Source organism: Stegodyphus dumicola, chromosome 1 (genome assembly GCF_044657685.1).
Source record: "Stegodyphus dumicola isolate Sdum_Otavi_A_Nest chromosome 1, ASM4465768v1".
NCBI lineage: Eukaryota > Metazoa > Arthropoda > Arachnida > Araneae > Eresidae > Stegodyphus > Stegodyphus dumicola.
In genome coordinates, this window is record NC_140768.1 from 72,994,311 (window position 1) to 73,003,892 (window position 9,582).

General features: G+C 37.7%; 1 pseudogene across 2 annotated transcripts in view; it reads right to left on the minus strand.

Annotated features, from left to right (window-relative positions):
• LOC118183409 (glutamine-dependent NAD(+) synthetase pseudogene) overlaps window positions 1-8,648 on the minus strand; it is a 124,423-nt pseudogene extending 115,775 nt beyond the window's left edge. For both annotated transcript variants that reach the window (XR_015040940.1, XR_004757237.2), the window contains exons 1-2: window positions 8,517-8,648; window positions 406-524 (exon numbers count right to left, since the gene is read on the minus strand). The product of XR_015040940.1 is annotated as a glutamine-dependent NAD(+) synthetase pseudogene, transcript variant X1 (transcript). The remainder of the gene's footprint in view (window positions 1-405; window positions 525-8,516) is intronic.
• Window positions 8,649-9,582: the final 934 nt, after the last annotated feature.

Below are 9,582 nucleotides of genomic sequence, written 5' to 3' on the forward strand. Positions count from 1 at the left end.
TCCATACAGCGTAATATTTTAAAATAATCATCCTTCAGATTTCTCGTACTATTAGTTTTCAAAATTTTGATATTCTAGTAACATAAATTCTTTAATTTTTGATTACATTTTACATTTATTTTTCTTTTGATATTATATTTGATACAATCTTGAGAATATTACATTTCGCAAAGGTTTTCTTTTAAAATCTAATAAATCTAATTTATAATATCTAACTCATAATTTTTATTAAACTTTTCAGGATATTTCTTGTAATTGATAAACGATAATGAGCTTCATATATTTTAAGTTTCGGCTGTAGAATAATTGTTCACTCGCTGCCTTCTAAGGAATTTACCATTTAGCATTACTTCAAGATTGTGAAAAAAAGGACTGAGAGCAGCAGCAAGTAATCCTAAAGTTTACCTGAAATGTTTAATGGAATTCAATTTCAGAGACAGTATTCGCCACTTCATTCTCATTATGTTTGCCAGTTGAAGTTCTTTTTCCATCGCAGAAGCTCTGTGTTGTCCTGAGTTGCCGCCCTGAAGAAAGAAAATTTTACGTAATTGCACATCAAGAACATCAAAACTAACATCAATAATGTCAAGTATAAATGTTTCCGAAGTTACATTTTCATAAAGAAATAAATGCGTGGAGGTAAATGTAAAAAAGTTATATGTACTTTATTGTAAATAAAAAACACAGTTATGAAATGGTTTGTAATGTCTAGCTTTCCTGGCCAGTCACTGTTCTTGTTCTGAGAACCAATCAAATGTTAGTAACTGCCAGTAGAAGCTGACATCATATTTACACTTGAAACAATTCATTATTTTGCTTTGTTCTGTAGAAGGAGGACCTGTTTCTTATACACTGCTATTACAAGTAGGAATTTTTGTAAAAATTTTTAATATTTAGTCAAGAAGCAATGACATCAAATAAAAGAGTAGATCGGACACCTAGAAAGAGATGTAATATTATTGTGTTACGAGAAAGTCGTCTTTCCTATGCTGAAAATGCAAGACAGGTGGGTGGTCCAGTGACTACATCTGGAATCCGAAAACTTTGTTTACGATATCAGTAGACAAGTTCAATAAGAAACGAAGAAGCAAAACGCCGAAAAAGGTGCACCACATCTATTGATGACAGAAGAATAAAAAGACTATGTCTCCAAGATAGAAAAATGTCGTCAGCGGCCATCAAAAGTGATCTGAATGATGCTGGTGTTTCTGTCAGTTCAAGAACAATCAGGAGAAGAGAATATTAACAGATGTTGGACTGAGAGGTAGAATTCCACGAAAAAAGCCTTATCTTAATTTTCAGCAACGAAAAAAAAAAGACTACAGTGGGCAAAGGAACGCATTAATTGGACAGATGATCAGTGATCACAAGTTATATGGAGTGATGAAACTAAGATATTCTTATTCGGCAGTGATGGGTGAAAATATGTAAGACGTAGAATAGGAGAAAAGCTACATCCTGACTGCATTCAAGGAACTGTGAAGAACCCAGTTAGTGTTATGATTTGGTCATGGATGTCAGCAGATGGTATTGGTCGCCTTCATGTCACCGATGGGACACTGAATGCCAGAAAATACATTGACACTATTCTAGAACCAAAACTTCTACCTTCCATCAGAGATCTCTTTCCCAACAATGCTTCGTTTATTTTTCAGTAGGATTCTTCTCCTTGCCACACGGCCAAAATATCGAAAGAGTGGTTTCGTACAAAGAGCACTAAATTGTTGTCATGGCCAGGAAACAGTCCTGACCTCAATCCTATTTGTGGCACCGTTTGAAAACTCTTGTCCGAATGAGGCGCCCATCAAATAAAAGGGAACTAATTGAGGCTACAATTGTTTCCTGGCATCATGTAATAACGAAAGAAGAGCTTAAAACTCTTGTCAGCTCAATGAAACGTCGATGTGAAGCTGTAATCAAAAATAAAGGGTACCCTACTAAGTACTGATAACTCACTGCAATCATCACTATCTAATGTATATCGATAACTATTATCGTTTTTAACTTTTTTTGTATTGCAAATAATTGAATTTTGTGTTTTGTATTGAATTCAGTAATAAATTCTCTTTAAAATCATATATACAAGTTTGCATTTTGTGAAACGTAACGTTTTCTATAAGCATACAAAGTTCAAAAACATAAAAATTTCCAAAAGTGTCCATAATATTGGCCACCACTGTAGTGCCTGCATATTTGAAGATTTCAATCAAACGTTTGCGACGCATTATCCATCCCGAAATGTCCATGAATAGAGTACCAGTTGGATAGTCCACAGAAACTTTATCTCATAACAAAACCGAAAGGGAAATTTGAAGATGAAAGGGAGAAAGAAAGGTTAACTATGACAGATGTCTTTACTATCAAAGAAGAATATCATGTCAGTCTGATATGCAAACTCTTAGAGTATATACACCGGTGTGCCAAAATTAAGGACGAAGTCGAAAAATTAGCATATCAGCTGAACGAAGAGGCAGATCGGACAGAAAGACCAATCAAGAGATTAAGTAAGGTGATGTACGGTAGCACATGCGCAGAATTGCAGGTAGACGTAATGGTGGAGTGTCTGAGTAGTATAAAGCATGTTGTCGGTGTAAGATCAGTATTTCTGGCATAGAGATTGCACGCCGTATAGCAGTTAAAATCATACCGAGTTGCTGCCTCAGCGAGAAATGGCGAATAATCAATCTGTTAGACGACATCTGGATGCTTTTACCCGAGGCCGAATCATTGGGAAGTTGGAGGAAGGACGCAGTGTGACAAGTGTGGCTGCAGAGTTCGGAATTGCTCACACATCGTTTCACGACTTTGGAGACAATTTCAAACTACAGGAACAGCTATCCGGGGGTTTAGTAGTGGTCGTCCACGAGGAAACACACCCGCAGATGACCGGTATATTGCCTTACAGGCCAGAAGAAATAGGCGGCAGACAGCGGGAGAAATCGCTAGACACACGACACAGGCGACTGGACGACCGATATCGCGTTTTACCGTGGCCAGAAGACTGCACGGTGGTGGTCTGTTTGCACGACGCCCTGTACGGTGTGTACCTCTAACGCCTGCCCATCGAGAAGGCGTTCTCTGTGGTGCCGGGAACACCGGAATTGGAGAGACAATGAATGGGGACGAGTACTCTTTACAGATGAGAGCAGATTTAGTCTGAGTAGCGATTCTCATCGCATATTCATCTGGAGAGAGCGGGAAGCCGCAATCATCCCTCGAACATCATTGAAAGGGACAGGTATTGAGGTGGCGGTGTTCTCGTTTGGGGAGGCATCATGCTTGGTAGTCGTACAGACCTTCACATCTTCGACGCAGGTTCAGTCAACGGGACCCGTTATTGTAACGAGATTCTTCTTCCATGTGTGCGTCTTTTTAGAGGCGCTATGGGTCCGCAGTTCCGTTTCATGGACGACAATGCACCATGTCATCGCAGAGTAGCTGCCGAACAGCTCTTAGAGAGTGAGGATGTTGAACGCATGGATTGGCCGGCATGATCTCCGGATCTCAATCCCATCGAGCATGTATGGGATTTTCTATGCAGACGCTTGGCAGCTCGTACCTTACCACCAGTAAAGATTCCGGAGCTTCGATTGGCGCTGCATGACGATTTTGCAGCAATGCCTCAACAACTCATTGACACCCTCATTCTCAGAATGGGCAGACGTTGTGAAATCTGCCTAGCAGTCAGGGGAGATCATATCCCCTATTAAAGACCGGATGTTTCTTGCTGGACACCCATCACAGGGATGTTTCGGCCTTCACTCGCATTGCGCTCCATGCTACATTTTCAATAAAGCTTCTTTTTATCCCTCTGATTTCTCTTTTAGAAAGTGGTGCTTACATTACTCCTGTCCTTACATATTGGGGATCTTACGGTATTAAATGTGTTGATTTGGAAAGCTTTTGTACAAAGTTATATTGAAAAAACCGTCTCGTCCTTAATTTTTGCGCACCAGTGTAGAGCAAAGGAGACTGGGAAAAGTCAAGTCAACAAAGGAGTAATTCTGCATCATTAGCACTCGCAGTGCCACAATTGAAACAATTTAGTTATGCATTAGTCGCAGTGCCACAATTGCATTAGTCGCTTTGGACGACTATGGCTTCATTGAATTTCTCTATTCACCTTATTTCCCCGGTCTGACATCGTTATAGTATCATTTTGCTGCTGTGAAAAATTGAATTCGAGGACATTACGTGAGCTGTAGGAAAGATCCCTAAAGCCTGTTATTTAGGGAAGACAGAACAAACCGTTCTTCAAATAAATTGCAGCATAAAATACATAAGTGCATTGCTATAAGAGGAGACTATGCAGAAAGCTTATTATGGAAACCTCTAGTTGAAAATACAAAATTATGAAAATCTTATTTCAAATGCTTCATTTCACTGCCCAGTTCAAAATGCTTCAGATTTCAGCCGTACTCCTTGAACCTTAAATCACCGCGACATACCAGTAGTCGCTATATGTAGTCTCAACTTGAAGGATCTCTCAAATATCTTCTTTATACCTTTCTTATCGAGACATATTACGAAAATCCTGCCAATGTTTAATCTTTGTAATATTGTTCTAAATCCTATACTGAGTTCCTTAGTCTATGCATGTTCCTACGTTACTTAACAATTCAAAACGAGAAAAATAAAATTGTCGTAACGAAGACGAGATGAGCATAAATATAAATTTTTTATCATGCGTAAATAATGTGTTTTCTGGCTGGTATCACGAGCGCATTGAAATGTAAGCATTTTATGTTTATGTAAAAAGATATATTTTAAAAAAGAAATCAGCTTCAAATGAAAGCGTTAATACAAACTTATATAATTTTCGTTGTTAATGTTATTCCCGAGCTCTTTAAGTAAAAGAACTTAAATCAAGCATATTAGACAAAGAAACAATTTAGTTATGCATTTTTGTGATTTTGAGGTGTTTATGATTAAGTGTTCCTATCACATAAAAACAAGGCTTAAACATATCTTTGCGTAAAAGATTTAAAATGCCCTGAAGCTGAGTGCAAGAAATGAGGTTCTGCGGAGAATAAAACAACTTGATGATTAAATAATAAAAATAAAATATTTCGATCGATTTTTCTTCTCATCATGAAAATACTTTCAACTTTTTTTCTTTTTTTTTTTTTTTTTTTCCTTTTCCCTTTTGTGCAAACTTTAAATTTATGATACTATTTTTTTTTCAAATTATTTAGTCGCTAAAGCTATTTATTTCATTATTTAAAAAAATTCATTTCTTGCAAATGTGCCTCATCGACATTTTTAATAATAAAAATATTATCACCAGTCATTATTTACTTGAAGGAATTCTAGTGTGACTTATACCGCAGGCAAAACACTGATTAATTGAATTCGTAATTGCTATAGAAAAACTACTACGTTTTGTAAATTTATTAGGATATAATATTTTTTATAGTTCTTTCAATGACATTAATTTCTTGGATGGAGCAAATTTCAGAGTAATCTAGGTATTAAACTCAACATTCGTAAACTTTTGCACATTGCTTTAGGGGTCATTGCTTTAGTATAATTAAATATGAGAAAAATGTAATACATTTTGAAGCTTAGTATATCTGTAACTAACTGCCTTATGACAGAGAAATTTTGTATACTTTTATTAGTACTTAGTTTGTTTATATTGTACTTTCTCTTTTACTTTATGTTCCAGATTTTAAACTATTTAAATAAAAACTTAAAGACCATAAGATTGCAGCATGAACAATACCCAGCATTATCTACAAACTAATGACTATTTTAGCTGAACTTTTTTTAGCTGAACTCCTGCGTCGTGTGGCTGTTACCACACTTCGCGCAAACTGGAGCATTTTTACAGTTCCTGCTATAGTGACCGAACTCCTGGCAGTTGTAACAGCGTATGATCCTAATGTACGGACGGAGAGGACAAGACTCAAAATCCACTAAAAGACGGCCTAGCTTAACTAGGTGTTCTGCTGACTTAGGATCTATGTCTGTCACCCAGTTTTTCCTTCCGCTTTGCCCGGAACGGCTTGCTCGTATTTGAAAAGCACTGGGATTGAAATTGGGCAGTTGGTCTACAAGTGCTGCTGTTAGATCTTCTTTTCCTAGATTCTCAGGTACTCCAAAAATAGTTACACTTTCCCTTCTTGGCTTGGGCTCCCGAAATTCAAGTGTCTCTAGTAGTGCTGGCCTGTCCTCGATTGCCTGTTTCAGGCGTAGCAGGTGAGCTTTTTCTCGAAACCGGATGAGAAGCTCTCTGGACCTTGTCGGCCGAATCTGCACTAAAGTGATCCCTAGCTGGGAGAGTTTCAAATCTGCCGAAAGTTGAGCTTTAATCCCTTCGGGTGTCCGTGTGGAGTTCTTTGACCTTAATAATAGAACGTGCTCTGATAGAACTGGAGAAGATCTTGAAGGTGGAGAAGTTTTCTGCTTCTTTCGTGTCACCTCAGTGAAGGAATATTCTTTTGTGGACTGTTCTTCTGGGGCTGAGGATTCCACTGCTTGATAAGACTCGGAATGTTGAGGATTCTCGTGAGATGGCTGTAAACTGTGTGCGAGTTGCTGTTGTTGCAGAGCCAAGACTTGTCCCTGTAGCTGGGCGAGATAAACCTCTTGTTCCGTTAACGTTATGCGAACGGTGTTTACAAAAGATGTAAATTGCTTTCTTTCAGAAGCGTTTAGTCTGCGAGATTCCTTTGCTTGTAAGATGAATAACTGGAGTTGGTTACAGATGTGGTTAATTGCTTCCAACCTGGAGTTAGGTGTCGATGTGCTAGCAGCACCTTTAACAGAAGAGGGAGAATGTTGAATATTATGCTCCGTGCCGGCTGGTGATGAGGGAGTATCCGAAGGCATAGTAAGTAAGAGAACACAATGAAGATGCTTTCAGAGCATACAAAACGAATGATGAGATGAATGATGGATACACATGCACCTGCAATATCCCAGGAATACTCAGTTTACGCGATAGCACTGTAAGGAAAGGTAGCGGAACACAATGAACACACTTCACGACGCTAAACTTGAATGAGGAGATGCACGATCAGATCGCATGCACTTGGGCTAGAGTACTAAGCATGTACCGTAGCAATAATAGATTAGATAGTTGCGAGAACACAATGTGTGCACTTTCACGGCACTAAAGTGTATGAGGTGATGTATAATGAAACCTCATAAGCTAATAGACGTTCTTGTATATTGAGTATGGGCTGGCTGTAGCACTATAAGAGGAAAATATATATATATATATATTTGTTTTATATAAAATGTGACGCACACACTTTAACCTTATATACTAAACAGTTCTAAATAAGCACAGATAATCACGCACACTATTACACAGCACTGAATAATAACAAAATGACTACTAGAACACGATGCACACACTTTCTAGGACTAAACTCGAATGAGAAGATGCGCAATCAAATCACATAAACTGACAGTAAAGTATGCACTATAGCACTATAAGAGGAGATAACTGCAAAAACACTATACTTTCACAGCACTGAAAATTTGATTAGGAGATGAATGAAGATATCTCATAAATAAATTATCTTGCATAAATATTGAGTTTGCGCTGTAGCACTATGAAAGAAAAGATTAAAAAAAAAGAAAAAGAAAGAGCAATAACGTATGCACACACTCACGTTAAGCACTGAATAAAAATTACGCACTCTGTACACTGTAACGCAGCGCTGTGTAAAAAAAAAAAAAAAAAAAAAAAAAAAAAAAAAAAAAATAGATGAATACTTGAGCACAATACACTAAGTAAGTTTTCACTGCCCTAAGTAAGTACTGGATAATATTCACACGCACTATATCAAAGCACAGAATAATATGATTAATACTGGAGCTCTACGTAGCATTAAATTTGAATGAGGAGATGTACAATTAAATCGCATACACTGCCGATAAAGTATGTACCGTACTGCGAGAACTAGTTCGGACTGGGGTATGTAAGAGGTAAATACTTCGTAAGCGTTAAAATCTCTTTCAAAATAAGCAATGCACACACTTTCACAGATATGAACTTGGATGAGAAATTGCATTAAGCAATGCACACACTTTCACAGATATGAACTTGAATGAGGAATTGCACTGTAGCACTAATAGAGGAAAATACTGCTTGAGCTGAATGCAAACACGCACTTGGCACGAATGATGTGTAGTACTAATAAAAAGAAAATCAAATACACTGACAGTCGTAAGATGATTACTACTCTTATGTGGCCAAAGGTGGCGGTTGACAATCTTCTCCTTCTCGTTTTGAAAAAAATAAATAAATAAATAATTAAATAAAAGCGAATTTGGAAGGGGTGGATTTAGAGTAGTATTCGATTACAAGCGCACCCCTGCGCTGCCTGTGTCCGAGACTGAGAGGAGGGGAGAATGCTAAAGTTCCTTTTTCTTATCAGCAGAAGGAAGGAGGGTCGGGTAACCGCGTTACTGTGTTAAAGTAACAACGGTCAGGAACACAGGGCGGAACAGTAATACTTAGAAAATTAATTAAATAATCAGTGAATAATGATGAAACTTACACTACTGAAGTCCTGGTGCTTTGCTGTAACTGCAGATACAAAAAAATCTCTTGTAAGGCTGTATATTCCGTTCACCGTGAAGCAAAATGTGGGAGCAAAATTCACGACCTCTTATCTCTTATCTTATTCATACGACCTCTTATCTCTGCGTAATCTCGCTGGACCTCACGAAGTCTCTAGTAGTGATTGTAACAATACAGAGTTTGAGACTGAAAATATGTATGATGACGAGCCAATGACGACAGAAGAGTTCTATGAAATGTTTAGCGAATCTGACCATGAATCGGACGTTGAAGGATTTTGATTTTGTTTATTTACCAAGGTATTTTTTATCGTATATTTACTTTTTTTTTCTCAGATGATTTTGAATAAATGTAATACTTAAAAAAATTTTTTCGAAGTTTCTCGATCGATTTCGGAAGTGGGGGGTCGACTTATACGCGGGTTTCTTATTTTCTCCGGACCCACCAGCGGCCGAGCGGTAAAGTCGCTGAACACTGGTAGTTCGGTCCGAGGTTCGAATCCCGCGAACGGGCTGGCTGCATGAGTGTTTTCGTGGTTTTCCCCATGTGTAACGTGTGTACGAGCCGGTTTCCCTTAGAAAGTCCTCCACGAAGGCATCCCTCCCGAAGGCAGATAGCCCTCGAGGCTTTGCCGTAATTAAATAACCTAACCTAACCTTATTTTCTACGAACTTTTTATGTCGAAGTGGGGGGTCGACTTATACGCGGGTGTATACGGTAGCTCTTTAAATGATAAGAGCTTAAAAATATTTTTTTTTTTACTTTTAGATCCAGAAGGAATGTTTCCATTGGATTTTTTAAAACACTTGTAAGAAACCAAGTTTTAATTTAAAAGAAATAGATACAATTCGATTTTTTAAAATTATTTTAGTAACTTGACCCCTTAATCCAAAAGGATTAGATTGTACTTTTCCTTTCCTGGGAGATTTCCGAAAGTTTAAATTCTAAATATCTCAGTAGATTTCCATTATCTTTAGACCTGTTGATTTTGTAAATTAAGGTGAGCTGCTTGTTACATCGACAATAAAGAACAAACTTCATTA